Genomic DNA, 13,929 nt, shown 5'->3' on the forward strand with positions numbered 1-13,929 from the left:
TGTAAGTAGCTTCTTCAAGGTTAATTTATTGAAACAACATTTAATTGGATAGATACTGTGAGATATGGTTTAGGGACTTTTTGGTTTTAATAAATTCACTGAGTTAGCTTCTACTTTTCGACATTTTTTTTTTATTTCTTAAGTCAGATATTTGCTTCCAAAGTCTTTCCAAATCGTTAATGCTTGATGTTTAACAAAAATGGTGGATGTGCCCTTTAATTATTAGCTCTAATAGAAATTATTATAATTATTGTTACTATTTGCACTGTAGAAAAAATAATTAATGAAAATTTAAAAATAACTCTTTGTACACGTTGGATCTCAAAGACTTGATTCCTTATTTGTATTTGTTTCTTGTGTTCTCGTATTTTATAAATTTCATTTTTGTCTACAGTGCACTCATGAAGTAATAGACAGTAATAAATAAATAAATAATATCAGACTAATCATTAAGTTTTTGCCGCTTTATACTGATAACAATTTGAATAAAACCATAAGTTACTCACAAGCCACCCACTTGGTGGCGTGTAAATTACTATTTGCTGAAGCTTCATAGATCAACGTATTATACGTAAAACATCCATATAATATAATTATACTGATTTTTACACCCCTTTCGCATTGCGCTCTCCGCAGTGTTTTAGCACGATTTGATTTATTGCTGTATTATTTAATGGTATACTGTAGCGAGCACGAGTGTGTTTGTGTGCGATCGAGCACACGTGTTTGTGAAAGGCTTCTTTGTAAATGTGTGTGTCGTACCTGCGTTCTGGGAATGCAGTTAAACAGTTCAAAGAAAAAAGAATTTATCCGGATGTTTCGAGAAGGCTCCCGAAAGAAAACAAAAGAGTATTTAAAGGAAGAGACGATCGCCGAGTGTAGTAGAAATAAATTGAGCGTTGCAGAAGTGAATCGAGAAATAAATTGACAGTGATACTAGTGAAATAAATAGCGCAGTGAATAGTGATATATCAAAAGGAGTGTAAATAAATAGAATAATTCATCACCTAAGTTTAGTAATAATTTAATAGTGTTTCAAGTTCCTTAATAATTAGTGTAAATAAATAGTTTTGTCGTTAACAGTTTTAAAAGTTAATTTTGTTAAACCCACGAACATTACAATATCAACCTGCTGAACATATATCGAAAGCGTATTGAGAACATCTAAAGTTCCTTCAGAAGCTCTGCAATCTTTCACTTAATGCTTCTTTCGAATGACCTCCATCGGATATTCAAATTTAATATTTCGGGTTAATCAGTTTAATTTCTTTAATGAAATATGTATACCTATTATAAAATCAAACATCGATTAATTAATTAGTTACTACATTATACCTACCCTAACAACAAAGTGCACTACAATTAAAATGATGTTTTTTTTCGTGTGGAGGTATCTACCTAAGTAGTAATATCTATAAAAGAAGTCAACAAAAAAAAAGACAACCTTTTAATGACATATTAATGTTTAGTGTTGAATAGCGTTTACAAACCCAGGAACATATTCTAATATGCTGCTTAATGTCAAGTGAAAGAAGTCATGTTTCTAATATCTTGATCGGTTATTATGAAGGCCACGTTAACGAAATTCATTACTGCTGGAAGGTTAGATATCTAGATATTGCTACAGATATTACGAAGCTGGTGCAGAGTCACTTGCGTAGCCTTTCTCACCAGCTGATCCTGCAGGTCAGGTGTTGGAACAGTTGTCATATGGACAGCCGTTCTTGTACGAGTAGGTACTTAATATACCTACTTGCATACCATCCAACCATCCGTACGGTATGCAAATAACTCGTTCTGTTGCAAAACTCAAACTGATTGCAAAACAACCTTCACTCGGTGCGTAAACAAACTTTCGATAAAGATATGTGTTTAACATATTATCTACCTATATATTCTTGTTTGTATCTGGAAAATCACCACTTGAAAGTCGTTGAAGATTTGGCACTTAACGTCCAACTTTTTGCACCAAGTTGTCTTTTGATAAAACAAGTAGAACGAGTTATATAACAAGAACACCATAAAAAACTTTTGGGTGTTTTATTCCCACCAGCTACTAACGCTGATGGGCGAGCAGACCCTTCGGAATACGCCGGAAGGTAGAGGGGAAGACCCTCTTCATCTTCATTTTAGGAATACTGGAAATGGGTGGATGATGATTGAGGTAAGAAATATTAAACGGACGAAATGATTCAAAAAAGAATGAAAGATTATTTGTCTGTGGATTACCGGCCCAGGATTTGCCCAAGTGATCCAAAGAAACCACGGAAAAACTTGGACCAGAGCAGATGGACTCGGAATTGAAACGGTATCCTCCCGAACGTTGTTTAGCAATGCTTTAAACCTCTAGGACATGTCTGTCATTCAAGAACAAGGTAAATATATACAATATATATTTAAGACAAAAGTTTGAGGAGATGAGGTAAATGGGACAACTGCCTCCACTAGTTCAAGGATAAATAAAATTAGCTTAATAGTTTTGCAAATTATTACTTGATTTCACTTGAAAGTCAAGCTTGGTGACGTGGCTTTCCATATTTTCTACTTAATTTTATGTCAAGTGGTTTCAAGGTACCTACTTCATACAGACTCGAAACGGTATCAACCTGCAAGTTTAATTTAAATATGTAATTGTGAAATCTTCGACAATGGAAATGTTGGAGATGATACATAATACCCTTAAGCATTTCCTACAGTAATGTAATTCAAAAATAGTTTTCACCATAGATGATTGGCTTTGTTTAAGTATGAAAAGTTACTATGAAATAATCGTCAACTTCATTGATAACAATCGGAAGCTTCATTCCATTTACGTAAAGATTTTGACCTACCTACTGCAACTTGATAATGGATATGCTAAAAGTTAGTGCTAATAGTACAATCTGAATGCAAATCAAATTAAGCATAATTTTATTATAAAATTTGTATTTCAATTTGAGACAAACATTTTAATTTATAGATTTTAAAGTTACAGTTCTTTATATCTTATACCTAAGTAAACCATTTGCAGTATATTTTGAAATACACCGAAAGTATTTCTAAATCTTCCGTTAAAATGTAAAAAGTCCCATGTTTTCTATTAATTTCCCATTTGCAAGTCAATAGCATTTAATCTTTATATTCAATTGTAACAATTTCTAGCGTATAATCAAAGACAGAGGTAAATAACTTTTTTTATTGTAAAAACGACCACCGACTTTTCACTTAGTTCTTTTATAGGTAGGTAATTTTATCAAACATTCATTAGTTTAGTCTGTTTTCCATATTTAATTTGTTTTCAGTTTAAAGCTTTTCGGATTGCAAATTACAGTTTCTATTCAGTTTCGAGAAAAATTAATTGATATGTAGGTGTTATTGTAGATTTTATTTTATGAATATCGTTATTATGATCTTTTCTGAAATATGCGCATATGTAGCTAGGTGTATAAAACTAATAAAAGTACCTATAAATCGGACTTCGTAGTATATTCCGGTTCCAATTCAATAAGATACTTTCTCTTTCTTGTTCCACCTATGTACACATGTAGGTGTTTGATACATACTTATAACAAATCAGAGCAGTGATACAAAAAAGAAAAGTCAATCATTCATTTTATACCGTTCACTAAACTATTACAACTGTTTTAATAATTCGACTTATGATTCGATACCAAACCAATTTTAAGAAAACAGTCAAAACATTGTATATTAGATATATAAAAAAGTGAACAATAATTAACGACGTGTGTACTGACGAAAACAAATTTGTATATAAGTATATTTTAATTTAGTTTTCATCCTTATTGGTATTTCTTGATGTCGATACAGCAATGTCGTTTAGGCAGCTGCATATAGATATTGATCACAAAATTTAACGATCGTTCTATACTTTTGATCTTACCTTAGTTTTTAACGGCATTTACTGAGCTTATTTTTCGATAGCAATTGCATATCGCTGATTAACATTAAATATACAAAATATTATGCTTCATTAATTATTACAACATAAAGGTGTATGTTTGGAGCACGGCGTTGTATGGCTGCGAAACATGGACGGTGGGCGCGGCGGAAAAGAAAAGGTTAGAAGCGTTCGAAATGTGGTGTTATAGGCGGATGATGAGGATATCGTGGTTAGAAAAGTTTAGAAATGAAGAGGTATTGGAAAGAATAGGAGAACAGAGGACACTATGGAAGTCAATAAGAAATAGGCGAGATAGGTTTTGTAGGACACCTTCTCAGGCATGAAGGTCTAGTCAGAGACATATTAGAGGCAGAAACAGGAGTTAGGAGGGGTAGAGGTAGACCTAGATTAGATTACTGTTCGCAAATAGTTAAGGATGTGGGTTGTTCTAGTTTTAGGGAAATGTGAAGATTAGCTCAGGATAGGAAAGAGTGGAGGTACGTGTCCAAACAGCCTTAGGACTGACGACCTTATGATGATCATGATGATCAATAATACTACTCGAATACGAAAATATGAAAAGCGGAAAAGTTTCCCCAATATTTTTTTTTTTTAACAGTAAATATCCTTTCACGATATCCCTACCGAAAGTAAATACGTTATTCCTGCCTTGTTTCAGAGACAAAAGCGCCACATTCCTTCTCGAATAAGGAATCGCATTTAATCCTTATTAGGAAAGAATTCTACCATCCTCCAGTGTCGTAAGCTCCACCTCCGCAGAGTCATAACCGCGGGAGGGCTCAGCTATTGTAGTAGTAATAAGTAAATATTAAAAGTAAATACCTAGTTAATAGTAAATTGGATGTTTCTCACATTTTACAAAAGTTTACAAACTAGTGCTCTTGGTGTAAGTACAAGAACATACAAAATTTATGCCAGTTATATTTTTTCGGGTAGGGGCAGGGGATCGAGCTTGATATCACAACGAGGGGATCACACTTGATATTGCCACCTTGCGCTACGCCCCTGCCTTCTTATGTGTGGTTTCCACTCTCGGCTTTGGTTCGGGTGGCGCAATTTTCAAAGGGACAATGTCTAGGTGTTTTATTAATAAATAGTAAATGCAATTTCTAATCTGGAAGGTTATGTCCCATTTTCTCGTCTCTGAAATATATCGTACTTTCGGGACAGGGGCATGATAAGAAAAATCGTATACATAGTCCTCGGAAAAAAACGGCACCGACTGCAGGGAGTTTTTCCTTTTCACCTGTGGCTTAGGTGACCATTCATACCCGCCACTCATGGTGCTTAATATATTATTATTTTTAACCATGTTTCCTTGTAATGAAAAACTAAAGAAACAAGGGATAACACCACAACATGTATGTTTATTCTTCTTAGTAGAATTTTTATTAGATCTAGAAATCCAAAAAATAAAAAAGCAAAAGCTTTTTGTAACAAAATTAGGCTATTTGTCGTAATTAAATGTCGGATTCTTACCCGACTCAAGTGACAAATGATAGGCATGTTGATAGAGAAATTTTCTCATAGATTCTTCATGAGGAACCCCACGAAAGAAATCTGCGATACTGAAGTGAGCATTACATAAAAGATGGTAAGAGGAAAACCTAACACAGTTTTACCGTTACAAAGAAGTGGGCAATCCCACCATCTGCACCTTTTGATGGGTTCGATTACGCAAACATCAAATGTAGGAAAAACGTGTGGTTTCCCAACAAATTTTAAAGTGAGTATCCGAGTAGGACATCCATGACTATACGCGAATGAGGCAAGGCGTCAAGACGTTTGACTAACCTCGTTAGTTTTAGTGAAGTATAGAACAAGTCTGCTCTCGCCTTCTATCTCCCATCTAGCAACTTCTAGAGCAATTTTGGGGTCTTATCTCCCACATTGAAAAAAACTGTTATGAATCAATGAGGCGTATTGTGTATATTTTGATGATTAGTCATTGAGATAACAGGCGAAAAACAACACGATTAAGGTTCCGCTTTTCCATTTTTACGTATAGTGATAATTTTGATAGAAGAAAAATTAAAGCACGGATACAAAATAAAATAAAAGTAAAACAACAATAGTGGCATGCAAGGGAAGAAAAAGCAAAGAATGAGCGAATATAAATATAGAAGCGGGTGATTTTAGGTATCTAGGAAGTCAGATAAGTCAGGACGAAAGGTGTAGTAGGAATATAAAGCAGAGGATAGCGCAAGGTCGAGTCACCTTCAATAAAAAGAAGTCACTTTTATGCTCGCGAACTTTAATTTAGAAATTCGAAAAAGATTGCTAAAGGTGTATGTTTGGATCAAGGAGCTGTACGGGTGCTAAACATGGACGATGGGCGCTGTGGAAAAGAAAAGGTTAGAAATGAAGAGTTATAGAAAGAATAGGAGAACGGAGAACTCTATGGAAGTCAATAATAAATAGGCGAGATAGGTTAGTAGGACACCATCTTAGGCATAAAGGTCTAGTCAGAGACATATTAGAGGCAGAAACGGGATTAGATTACTGTTCGCAAATAGTTAAGGATATGGGTTGTAGGACTGACGACCTTATGATGATGAAGAAAAATAAAAACAAAAAAAAAAAAACGAAATGAACGATTAAAAAATTTTTTCTTGATCATTTGGGAATCTTGATTACGTAAATTTTTCCTTTCTGTTGTCGTTTTAAAACTTTTAAAATATTCAACAAGTTGTTCATCATCAAGTGCTTTTATGTATGTAATAAGATGATCGAGGAATGGGCACACACGGCTTCCGTGAGTTTGTTACTGGTGAAAGCAGTAATATGCAACAACACCATACCTAATGTACATAATTCCGCCTACATACCAAAAAAATATTCGTAACTTTATAAGCATTCTTCTACACTCAACAATCTCCAACTTTTCATTTAACCGATGAAAGAGTTTATTTCGTTTAGGAACATGCGTCCTTCTTATTTGCACCTATAATCACAATTCATTTTTTAAAAAACATAAGCAGAATTAAGTATATTGTCAATTAAATCAAATCAATTTATTTTAATATTCGGAAAAGTAAGTAAATAAATTAATTAGTAACTGATATCGATGGGTGGCAGCCTTTCGCATGTTTTTATTTGTATTGCGGACGTAGTTCACGGTTAAATATGCTTACTATCAGTCTATTTACCAATTCGTCTATTAATATCCAAATAAAATTTCCTTGCATTAAAAAAGAAATCATAAATCAGAATTTGCACGTGTTCCAGCAGGCTTATTAACATTCTCACAAAAATTCGTTCTTGAATTTTGAGGTGTGTTCATACATAAGCAAGCTCAGACAGTATGGCGGACACTTCTTATTTACACATGTTTTAAGCTAATAGCTTAAAAGACCTTGCAAGAGTAATTATACACGATTTATCCATTACAACTGTGTTGTTTGTCCATATTTATCATAATAATAATTCCATTCCAGCATCTTTTATGATGCTCGTTACACACCGCTCAAATTAATTACAAAACTTTTATTCTTATTAAAACATACTTAGCAAGGTGCCAATTTTAGTTAGAATTACATTTATCTAATGGTCTTCTGAGGTGCTTTAAGGTGTCACTATATAATTTAGCCAAATTACTCGCAATACTATACATGGAACATTAACATTAATGATGAGCAAAGCAAAATCCAGACCAAGACCAAAACCAAGACTGTCTCAGTAGTGGGTCTTCGGTCTTAGTCTTGTCCAAATACTTTTAGTATAGTATCTGACATTTTTTTTTAATTCTAAGCAAAATTTTTTATATCATTATAATGATTATTGAAGATGTACGAATTAAAGATTACTTGTATTATTTATTATATTTTATTTATTTGGTTTCATTCCGGTAATACATTAATTAACTACAATTTTTTTATCGATGCCTACGAATTTACTACATATTAACTATGGAGTCGACTCGTTATTCAATCGATTTCATAAATCCACCGAACGTAACAGTTTTTCGTTGTCTTGCGTATTTGATATTGGTTTGACATATTCTGGCTTGGCTTTAGTCTTAATCTTATTCGTTTAAAGACAGTCTTGGTATTGAATTCTCGCAAGTCCAAGACCAATTTTGCTCATCATTAATGAAAACGAAGAATATCTACTGAGGTTATAATAATAAATATCTAGAGCTAGATAAACAAATAGATATGAGAACGCAGCTGTATTACACTATGTATATAATAATATTTGTGTAAGTGAACACATAGCAAATTAGCAAATAAACCACAATAATCTTATTTTAACAAATTTTGTTATATTCTTAACCTCCGGCAATTTACGATTACTATACAAAGGCATCTACGCAATGCCACGTGTAAAGAATTTACAGCAGTTATGTGATAATAAACGGGGAACAATAACTTTAATGGGTTTTCGTATTTGTTTTTGTTATTCTTTTATTTTTTGCCGTAGGCAAAGAATAGGTTTAAAGTAAAGTGTTTGTATGTAATAGGTATATTTGAAATTGTAATAGGGATGGGAACTTATGATGTTTTTATGTTAGCTTGTAGTTAACATTTTTACACCGTTATTTCTACTGTTAATTTTCTAAGTAAAGAATAAAAAATGTTTATGCGAAGTAAACGAAAAATACAGTTTTTTCTTGTTAAAACAGGTTTTTTAATACTAATTTTAGTAAAAAATTGAAAAAGGACCTCCTAGACAAGAGTGTCCTTATAAAAAAATATTCATAACAGGAGAGGATTGTAATCGATCCTGCATCAGTTTTGTGTTTTGAAAAGTTGTCAGACTCAATTTCAAATCAATTTGATTGCGAATGTATTCTGAAATTATGATTGTAATTAACTTGTAATTCTAAAGACACAGTTACGATTGGATGATTATGAAGAAGTATGCAGGTATTTATAATCAGGGGTAGAGAGTTAGTTAATTACCTTTGCCTTATGAAACGAATAACAAGTTGAGGGATGTCGGTGGTTGTATTTTACGATTTCGCGTGCGTTTTCAGTGGAGTAACTTGATAATGGGACGACGGCAAAAAGAGCGGTCGCGCCAACAAGCTACATGGCCGTAGTAGTTCTGGAAAAGATCCTGCGGACAAGACAGGAGTAACGAACACAGGCCACAAGCGCACACTTTGATCATAGCACGCACGGCACTTGCATGGGAAAAACCGACAACAACAATATAAACCGCGGATAGAGAGATTAGATGGAGAAGAATATCCGTGAGTTCACGGCGAAGATTCCGGCCGCGAAAATAAGGAAACTACGCCCACACGATCGTCACTTTTTATTAGTAAAGTCTCACTTTGCACAGCACACTAGAACTATATTATCGTAGTTGTTATTATTATTATTATTATTACGTTGTGCGGCGAATTGTCATCATCCAGCGAATTGCACTGTTCTTCTTCTTCTTCGTCGTCGTCGACGTCTCGTCGTTGTAGTGTTGAAGACGCAAAAGCAACTGGTAAGAGCAGACTTGGTGTCGCTAGCTATAGAGACGGTCCGGCTCGACCAACAACACAGAGAGCGATGGTTCACAAGGTTACTTCAAGTATCCACCGAGCCATGTTAATCGCGATAATTAAAGTAATGATGCTGGCTTTTAAGAAAATGTAATCGCGAACGAGCGACCGGCCACAATTACCGAGAAACGGAGACAAGCTGGCGAACGCGAACGCCACTCGTTCGTAGTGGTGATGCCGTTCAGGCGAGCATCCGTCGTCACGCCGGTACCACTTAAGTACCTATGTAGGTATTAAGTGTACAAATGAAAATCGTCGTCATGGCGTACCTAGATCATTTTCCGCGATAATTATTACCTTGATTTTCATTTGCATGCATAACCCGTTGATCTACAAGTGTGAGCCTATTGGCATGCCCTGTATTCATTAACTTTACGGGATTGGTGATTTTTACGTTGTTCGTTCCGTTGCTGGTACGAAATGGCGGACATTGACGCCATTTTAACAACTTAACAAATCACTTCGCTCAAACTAATTATTTCATGTAAAACAGTTAATTTTGCGTAAGCTCAAGCCATCACAAAGATAGGATCTACTGGTTAAAACTGATTACCTCCGTACGATTCCATTCTATTTACACCCCTTTTAGGGTACCTACTCAATTTCAAGAGAGAGAATTATAAGATAACCCAAAGTGACACTGTTAGGCTACTTTGAAATCTATTTTAAGGTCACCTTTACAATATGAACCGAAATTAATTGTACGCTCCTGACGAAGATAAGGGGAGCTTTATCATTTTAATCAATGGAAGATGTCATTATTAACATCACCGTTACTGCAATTTTTACAGCTATACCATCATATTATCCTTCGAGAAGTTGAGAAACTTTTCAATCAAAATTAGATAAAAAGTGAGAATCCACTGCTTATTGATGTCAATCTTAACATCATCATTGTTGTAATTTTTACAGATATACCTTCGTATTATCCTTTTAGAAGTTGAGAATCTTTTCAATCAAAATTAGAGTAAAAGTGAGAATCCACTGGTTATTGATATCAATCTTAACATCAATATTACTGTAATTTTTACAGTTATACCATCATATTATCCTTCGAGAAGTTGAGAAACTTTTCAATCAAAATTAGATAAAAAGTGAGAATCCACTGCTTATTGATGTCAATCTTAACATCATCATTGTTGTAATTTTTACAGATATACCTTCGTATTATCCTTTTAGAAGTTGAGAATCTTTTCAATCAAAATTAGAGTAAAAGTGAGAATCCACTGGTTATTGATATCAATCTTAACATCAATATTACTGTAATTTTTACAGTTATACCATCATATTATCCTTCGAGAAGTTGAGAAACTTTTCAATCAAAATTAGATAAAAAGTGAGAATCCACTGCTTATTGATGTCAATCTTAACATCATCATTGTTGTAATTTTTACAGATATACCTTCGTATTATCCTTTTAGAAGTTGAGAATCTTTTCAATCAAAATTAGAGTAAAAGTGAGAATCCACTGGTTATTGATATCAATCTTAACATCAATATTACTGTAATTTTTACAGTTATACCATCATATTATCCTTCGAGAAGTTGAGAAACTTTTCAATCAAAATTAGATAAAAAGTGAGAATCCACTGCTTATTGATGTCAATCTTAACATCATCATTGTTGTAATTTTTACAGATATACCTTCGTATTATCCTTTTAGAAGTTGAGAATCTTTTCAATCAAAATTAGAGTAAAAGTGAGAATCCACTGGTTATTGATATCAATCTTAACATCAATATTACTGTAATTTTTACAGTTATACCATCATATTATCCTTCGAGAAGTTGAGAAACTTTTCAATCAAAATTAGATAAAAAGTGAGAATCCACTGCTTATTGATGTCAATCTTAACATCATCATTGTTGTAATTTTTACAGATATACCTTCGTATTATCCTTTTAGAAGTTGAGAATCTTTTCAATCAAAATTAGAGTAAAAGTGAGAATCCACTGGTTATTGATATCAATCTTAACATCAATATTACTGTAATTTTTACAGTTATACCATCATATTATCCTTCGAGAAGTTGAGAAACTTTTCAATCAAAATTAGATAAAAAGTGAGAATCCACTGCTTATTGATGTCAATCTTAACATCATCATTGTTGTAATTTTTACAGATATACCTTCGTATTATCCTTTTAGAAGTTGAGAATCTTTTCAATCAAAATTAGAGTAAAAGTGAGAATCCACTGGTTATTGATATCAATCTTAACATCAATATTACTGTAATTTTTACAGTTATACCATCATATTATCCTTCGAGAAGTTGAGAAACTTTTCAATCAAAATTAGATAAAAAGTGAGAATCCACTGCTTATTGATGTCAATCTTAACATCATCATTGTTGTAATTTTTACAGATATACCTTCGTATTATCCTTTTAGAAGTTGAGAATCTTTTCAATCAAAATTAGAGTAAAAGTGAGAATCCACTGGTTATTGATATCAATCTTAACATCAATATTACTGTAATTTTTACAGTTATACCATCATATTATCCTTCGAGAAGTTGAGAAACTTTTCAATCAAAATTAGATAAAAAGTGAGAATCCACTGCTTATTGATGTCAATCTTAACATCATCATTGTTGTAATTTTTACAGATATACCTTCGTATTATCCTTTTAGAAGTTGAGAATCTTTTCAATCAAAATTAGAGTAAAAGTGAGAATCCACTGGTTATTGATATCAATCTTAACATCAATATTACTGTAATTTTTACAGTTATACCATCATATTATCCTTCGAGAAGTTGAGAAACTTTTCAATCAAAATTAGATAAAAAGTGAGAATCCACTGCTTATTGATGTCAATCTTAACATCATCATTGTTGTAATTTTTACAGATATACCTTCGTATTATCCTTTTAGAAGTTGAGAATCTTTTCAATCAAAATTAGAGTAAAAGTGAGAATCCACTGGTTATTGATATCAATCTTAACATCAATATTACTGTAATTTTTACAGTTATACCATCATATTATCCTTCGAGAAGTTGAGAAACTTTTCAATCAAAATTAGATAAAAAGTGAGAATCCACTGCTTATTGATGTCAATCTTAACATCATCATTGTTGTAATTTTTACAGATATACCTTCGTATTATCCTTTTAGAAGTTGAGAATCTTTTCAATCAAAATTAGAGTAAAAGTGAGAATCCACTGGTTATTGATATCAATCTTAACATCAATATTACTGTAATTTTTACAGTTATACCATCATATTATCCTTCGAGAAGTTGAGAAACTTTTCAATCAAAATTAGATAAAAAGTGAGAATCCACTGCTTATTGATGTCAATCTTAACATCATCATTGTTGTAATTTTTACAGATATACCTTCGTATTATCCTTTTAGAAGTTGAGAATCTTTTCAATCAAAATTAGAGTAAAAGTGAGAATCCACTGGTTATTGATATCAATCTTAACATCAATATTACTGTAATTTTTACAGTTATACCATCATATTATCCTTCGAGAAGTTGAGAAACTTTTCAATCAAAATTAGATAAAANGGTATAAATGGAAAATGAATTTTCACATTAATATTTGAGATATTATTACGGTTGATAACAATTCCTTATGTTGACGTAAAAAGTAGTCCATCTACTTACGTTTAAAATAGAGGAAACACTATTATTATTGTATTTAGAAATTCTTTAACATGGAAAGCATTCTAATCCTAAATTAATATCCTTATGTATTTTTACACAGATAATTTTGCGTGGGGTTAAAATTTACTCCAAATATAAAATCGATAAATGAATACTTTAAAGTAGTTGGTGACAATAATTTCTTGTGTTAATGTAGGAAGTAGTTCGTGTAATAATGATGTTTAAAATAAAGGAAGCACTATTATCATATTTAAAAGCTTTTCAGATATATCTAACACTTACACTAGTTAATTAATATTAACATTAAGTTTAACAAGGTCAAGATATTCTGCTCCTTATTAAAGAATCTAAGTCAGCTGTAGTTATTTTTGAACTTAGCAGTTTTTTAGTTGCAAAATATTTTTATTGTGTTTTATATTTGAAAATATGAGAGCGTCTCCAAATGTCAAAGAATAAATAAAGCAAATTATTGTTTCGTAAGTTATATTATTCTCAACTTTCTAGTGGCTTAAAGTTTAGGATAATTTATCAAAAACCAATCAGTCGGACTTGCTTCTAATATACATGCAAACATCACTAAAAGATAGTGTAAATGCCTTAATGCTTGAACTACAAAACTAGGTAAATATAAAGCACCTGTGAATTTAAGTAAACCGAGAACTGAAGTAAATTTTAGCGTCTTCAACAAAGAAACAGTTTTACACTTTCGAAATAAAAAAAAAAGAACACGTTGACACGTTTGTGTTAATACCCGCAAACCAAAAGCAATTTCTTTATGACCTTTCCATCTGCTTCCATGTTTGCTTAAACACAAAAAATTAGTTAATAACTGGAAGGTGTATTACAATGACTCTTTGTTTCAAATTCTTTATACGGCATTAACAATATATTTATTTTGCTACCACGTGATTTATT

The 13,929-nt window shown here is 32.4% G+C and overlaps 1 protein-coding gene across 1 annotated transcript in view; it reads right to left on the bottom strand.

Annotated features, from left to right (window-relative positions):
* The window catches only part of LOC108736677 (protein decapentaplegic), a 46,021-nt gene extending 36,441 nt beyond the window's left edge, over positions 1-9,580 (bottom strand). The window contains exon 1 of the mRNA XM_018469192.1: positions 8,806-9,580. The gene's annotated coding sequence lies outside the window, so the exon portion shown is untranslated. The remainder of the gene's footprint in view (positions 1-8,805) is intronic.
* Between the last annotated feature and the right edge of the window lie 4,349 nt (positions 9,581-13,929).

The sequence above is a fragment of the Agrilus planipennis genome, unplaced genomic scaffold, assembly GCF_000699045.2.
Source record: "Agrilus planipennis isolate EAB-ADULT unplaced genomic scaffold, Apla_2.0 scaffold12, whole genome shotgun sequence".
Taxonomy (NCBI): Eukaryota; Metazoa; Arthropoda; class Insecta; order Coleoptera; family Buprestidae; genus Agrilus; species Agrilus planipennis.